Source organism: Eretmochelys imbricata, chromosome 13, assembly GCF_965152235.1.
Source record: "Eretmochelys imbricata isolate rEreImb1 chromosome 13, rEreImb1.hap1, whole genome shotgun sequence".
Classification (NCBI taxonomy): domain Eukaryota; kingdom Metazoa; phylum Chordata; order Testudines; family Cheloniidae; genus Eretmochelys; species Eretmochelys imbricata.
This window is the reverse complement of record NC_135584.1, coordinates 33700217-33706294: the sequence shown is the minus strand read 5'-3', so window position 1 is coordinate 33706294 and position 6078 is coordinate 33700217. Positions and strand designations below refer to the sequence as shown.

The following is a 6078-nucleotide window of genomic DNA, read 5'->3' as shown; positions in this document are numbered from 1 at the left end:
AATGGGAGAGGCTAGGGGTCTGCATGGGGGAAGTTCCCTAACAATCCCTCCCACCCCCACCCCCCGAAAAAACCTGTTCCATACTTTTCCCACCCATACCCAACAAGCCTCCAAGGTCACACCCAGGCTCCTTCCCAGCAATTTACTTCCGTCTCCCTCAGCTCCTCTGTTACCCCTGGCTCCCCCAAGCGTTTGCAAGGTACAGTTCTGTATTGTAATTTAAATTAATTATTACTCAGAGTTCTGTATTAATATGCCTAGTAAGGAATCTATTTTTCAAAAAACATTTTCTGAATCTTTTTTGTTGTCTGTATTGTTACAGACATACTTTCTGACAGGTATTTTGAAATAAATGACAGAAAATAATTGAAATTTGTGTGATTATATTGGGTTATTTTGAAAAATAAAATATGCAGAATTTTAAAATATTGTGTACATAATTTTTTTTGTTGCATAATTCTTAATTTTGGGCGCAGAATTTCCCCAGGAGTAATTGTAATACTTTTGTTGATATTTCCATACATAAAGAGCTGCTGCACATAATGAGGCTTGGCAAAACTATTTTTTTTTTACTTTTTGGTCATTTCAGCCAGCAATATCAATTATTTTTAAGAGAGACAAAGTGGGTGAAGTAATATCTTTTAAAGGACCAACTTCTGTTGGTGAAAGAGACAAGCCCCTCAAGCTAAACAGTGTTCTTCTTCAGTTCTTCATGTAATCAAAGTGTCAGAGCTAAATACAACAGTGAGACAGATTATGTAACATAAGGGGTAAACATGTGTTCCAAGGGAATCTTTAAGATGAAATGGGCAATTACATCTCTGCAGTCATAGGAAAAAGAACGGTTAGGGGGTTACATATTGTTGTAATGACTCATAAAACCAATATCTCTGTTGGGGACATAGTTTTTAAGTTTGTTTGTTTGTTATTTTAGATTTTTATGCATGTAAAATTTTCAAATCTGCACAAAGTTATGGGTTTAAGCATTTTTTTTTCAATTTTTATTTAATTAAATTTTAACGGTTGAGTGAAATTGGGGGGGAGGAGGGTTCAGACAGTAAATATTTAATGACAGTAGACATTGAGATTCAAAAATTTAAAGATTTATAACCTTCTAAACACAAATTGTCAGCATCACTCAAACCCCCAGATCCTTTTCTGCAGTATGACCACTTAGCCAGTTATTCCCCATTTTGTAGTTGTGCATATGATTTTTCCTTCCTAAGTGAAGTACTTTGCACTGAACATTACTGAATTTCTTTATGTTGAATTCAGAACAAGTCGCCAGTTTGTCAAGGTCATTGTAAATTCTGATACTGTCTTCCAAAGAGTTTGCTGTCATCTGCACATTTTATAAGCGTAATCTCCACTCCATTATCCAGGTTATTAATGAAAATATTGAAAAGAACCAGACCCAGGACTGACCCCTGTGGACCTGCACTAAATAGGCCCTCCCATCAGTTACCAATATTACGGAAATAGCTATATGTTAATATGTTAATTATAGCTATAATATTGTAAACCAGGAGTCATCCCATGAGTTTACATGGTGATTAATGAATGGAATCATTCATGAATGCAGGAGCTAGCCAGCAGGGTTATACCATTCTGATGCTTCACTCAGATAGGTGAGTTGTAGCATTGCCATGATATTAAGGGAAGTGGGAATGAGTGGGTGACAGAGAATCTAGGGTATGGTCTGGGAATTACTGAGAAAGGAACCCTACGAGTAGCCCAGCCTAAGGAGTATTGGAAACACTCAAAAGAGTTAGTCAGCAGACTTATACCAATCTGCTGAGTTACTGACGTAGGTTATTGTTTGCCCCACATTTATATAAGGGATAGGGGAATAGCTGTGTGGTGGAGAGATGATCTAGGGTGTGGGATGAACAGTCCTGAAGGAGGAACCCTAGCAAAATCTATGTCAAATGAAAAGGTTCCATTTGGGAGGAGAGTTTGGATCTTACACACTTGACCAGATCCTCCAGTGACATATGTCAGCAGTGTTTCATTGACTTCCCTAACATTTGAGCCTCTAAAAAACAGATAAAGGATAACGCCATTAACTGGTAACTAGTACAGGGGCTCTCAAACTGGGGATCAGGACCCCTCAAGGGGTTGCAAGGTTCTTACATGGGGGCGGGGGAGAGGGTTGTGAGCTGTCAGCCTCCACCCCAAAGCCCGCTTTGTCTCCAGCATTTATAATGGTGTTAAATATATTTTAAAGTGTTTTAAATATTTAAAGGGTGGGGGGGGAATCACACTCAGATGCTTGCTATGTGAAAGGGGTCACCAGTACAAAAGTTTCAGAACCACTGGCCTAGTATGTAAGCCCTTTATAATTCAGCTAAGGTTAGACATTTGATTACCTTGAGAATCAATATTGCCAACAAATTAAATGTTCTCTTAATTAAGTCCCCCATCATCTTAACTAAAATATCCTGTGGTAGCTGCCTCAAAGGAAGATGACATGAAGGATATAAATATAAAAGGATGCATTACTCCCTTTACAAATGCTACTAAAATGAATCACTGCTATCCTACACAAGGTCTTAGTTCACTTTACTAAGAGAAAGAAAGTATATAAAAAGTTTTGAGAGAAACTTTAGGCAGCTAGAAAATGACAAGGCTAAGAGAAGATGTCACAGTATCAGTCTAGTTGGACTGCAGCTTTACTGTGCCTAACCTGCTTAAGCTCATCTGCATCTTTAGGTAAATAAATACCTCTGGATATCTGGCCCATAGGCTGAGATTTCAAAGCTACCTCGAAGATTTATCTTGTTTGCACTTCTAGGCTGGGACTGTCTACTACTTATAAATATTTGTAAAGTATCTACCATTATAGGGCCATAATTGCATAAGTGACACACCATCATACTTCTGCTTCTCTGCCTTCTCCAATATAAAACTGATCAGGAGGCTTGGAAGGGTTCGATTTCTATGCATGGATGTCCACAAAGGTTTATTTCATTATAAACACCCAGTAACAAGAAAAAAATATTTCCACTGATAATAATCGGAACTGACAGATCGGCAAAGTGAGAAAAATGTTACCTGAGAACCTAGAGTCCGAATCCACTGTTTTAGACTTTTGAATTAGACTCCTCACAAATGGACGACTGAATGAAACAAAGCAAAACCAGACAGGGTTTCTTGGTTTCAGGTTACTGGCTTTGTATATTTTGCCATGTGTTGTTGACAATTTGTGATTTAACAGTTATAAAGCTGTAACTTCTTGTATCTGGGTGTCTACTGTCGTTCAATAATTGTCTGTCCCACCATCTTTCAAAACGGGGAAAATTTAAATAAATAAAAATAGTAAAAACTGCTTAAAAATGAACATTGATAATAACCATTGAAATCATTTAAAAATATATTTCTGACAAGCCTAGGTATCACCTTATACCTATTACTGGATTGCTTCAACCTGGGCTTCATATACCAACATACACCGTAACTCTGACATACACACAGGCGGGAGATATAGGTTAAAATATATATATATTTCCTTTAAGATATGCTTTTGCTCTTGGATTTCATTGAACACAAGAGAACAACTTTTAAAATCAGGGATATACATATATACAAGGAAATGTATGTGAAAAGTGTAACTCCTTTCAAGATATGGTTTTCTTCTTATATTTCTTACGTCAAACAAAAGAACAGATATTGACAAATATGAGCAATCTATTTCCACGTAGAAATATCTGTCTCTGCCTAGCAAACAGCATCATCATATCATTAGTGCAGCATTTCAAAACTTGTGCAGCTCAAATCAGTGATAAAATCATTTGTCTCCGATATGGCAAAGCAGAAAAAATAACAGTGGTATTTGTATAAATTATAGATATACAGGAGCCTCCACTGAAAGTTCACTTTACAATCTCAATGACTGCTCTTTCTAAAAGGGTTCCGGGGGGGTGGGGGGGAAAGTGAGACATTATGGACTTAATTCCAAAAGGCATCTGCTTCTATGTTCATAATATTTTTAAATATGTGACTCCACTGCAAATTCCAACTGCACAGAAATTCAAAGCCCTCCGACACTCAGTGGCATCTGTTTTGTTTTGTTTTCTGGAGTAAAACATTCCATAGATATTCCCATTCTTTTTCTTGGATAATCACTATTCTCTGATGAGACAGCATGTATGGCTTTGCTGCCACTCCATCATGATTCACCATCATCAACATCCTCTAAATGAATGAAAGGGCATCCAACTCTGACACACCTGAATGGAAGATGAGAGAAGAAAATGTGAAACATGGAGGCTTAGTTACCTCAGCCTAGATAAGAACAATATTGTCTCTGGATCAGAGAATAGTCGAATGACTAGCAGGGGTGTTTTAAACTTATTACTTATTATTATTTCTCTTTTCTCTCTTTTCCTCCAGAGAAAACTCATGGAAAAAGTAGAGTGGAGCAATCAAACATTCATCACAGAATTCATGCTGTTGGGATTCAGGAATCTCCTGGAACTGCAGACCCCTCTCTTCCTGCTGTTCCTAGTGATCTATACTGTGACCATGGCCGGGAACATCCTCACTCTTGCGATAGCTGTGGCTGATCAGAACCTTCACACCCCCATGTACTTCTTCCTGGGGAACTTGTCATGTTGGAGACCTGCTACACCTCCACCATCCTGACCAGGCTGCTGGCCAGCCTCCTGACTGGGGACAGAACCATTTCATATAGCAGCTGCATCACACAACTGTACTTCTCCGTATTCATGGTGACTCCTGAATGTTTCCTCCTATTATTCATGTCTTATGACTGCTACTTAGCAATATACAATCCCTTGCATTATGCAGCACTTATGAGAAGCTGGGTTCATACACAGCTAGTGTCTGGCTCTTGGATAATGGCCTTCTTTACTAGTACCTTGATAACTCTTTTGATGGCCAGGTTAACATTCTGTGGCCCCAACAAAATTGACCATTTCTTTTGTGATTTTGCCCCAATGCTCAAACTCTCCTGCAGTGACACCAGCCTGATTGAACTGGTGGACCTAATCCTGTCATTTGCAATTATACTTCCTACATTCCTGTTAACCATGATGTGCTATGTTTGTAACATTGCCACCATCCTGAGAATCCCCTCCACCACCGGAAGGCAAACGGCCTTTTCCACCTGTTCCTCCCACCTCATCATAGTTGTTACTTTCTATGGACCACTCATCATTAGTTACATGATATCAACTGCTGGCACTGCAGGAGACCTGCACAAAGTGTTGTCTGTCTTCTGTACTGTCCTGACTTGGTCAATCCTCTCATCTACAGCCTGAAAAACAAGGTGGTCAAAGAGGCATTGAAGAAAGTTGGAGGCAAACTGGCTGCTTTCATGAGGAGTTGAATGAAATTCCTACCATCTCTCTTTTAGACTGAGTAGAACCTTATCCAGTCCCTTGACTTGCTGAAGAAAATGGCATCAAATATGGACTGGGTGTGGGTGGTAGAATATCTCCCCTCCTGAAGTTAAAGTGAATTGAGGATACCTCCATTTGCTTCTATTCTTTCACCACATCCAATAAATAATACTTCCCCATATAATACTCCCCTTTTGTTCCTGTGATAGGCTTCAATATGAGATAATTCTGGGATATTACATGCTCTCCATGTTTGTCTGATTGATCTAAGGGGGTTTGTCATATGAACACAAGAGATTAAATGCTGGGATGTTTACTGTGTGTTTGTGTGGGACTAAGTCAACAGAGGGAGGAAAAAGAACAATGACTTCACATAACTACTCATCTAACAACTGTTAAGGGACAGTGCTATAATAATTCACTTTGATGTCTCCATCTCTGACCGGCAGCCAAGGGAGGGATTCCAGTGCGTAAGCACAAGAGAACCCCAAAAGCCCAGGAACCTGTGACAAAGGACTTCTAGGGGTGATAAAAGTATAATTGTCAAGGGAAGTAACAGTTGTTTTAGGGAGCTGCTGATGAGAAACGGGTCTCACAGATAGAGACCCCAGTTTTTAGGGTCCTTGAAGAAAGAGGGAACTACCTGTGGTCTCTCCCAATGGATAGTAAGTCTCTAGGTAAGACAGACTTGCACATAGGACTTTTGTTGCTATAA

General features: G+C 39.1%; 1 pseudogene; it reads left to right on the top strand.

The window, feature by feature from the left end:
- The first annotated feature begins 4401 nt into the window (after positions 1-4401).
- Positions 4402-5350, top strand: LOC144273838 (olfactory receptor 11L1-like; annotated as a pseudogene).
- Positions 5351-6078: the final 728 nt, after the last annotated feature.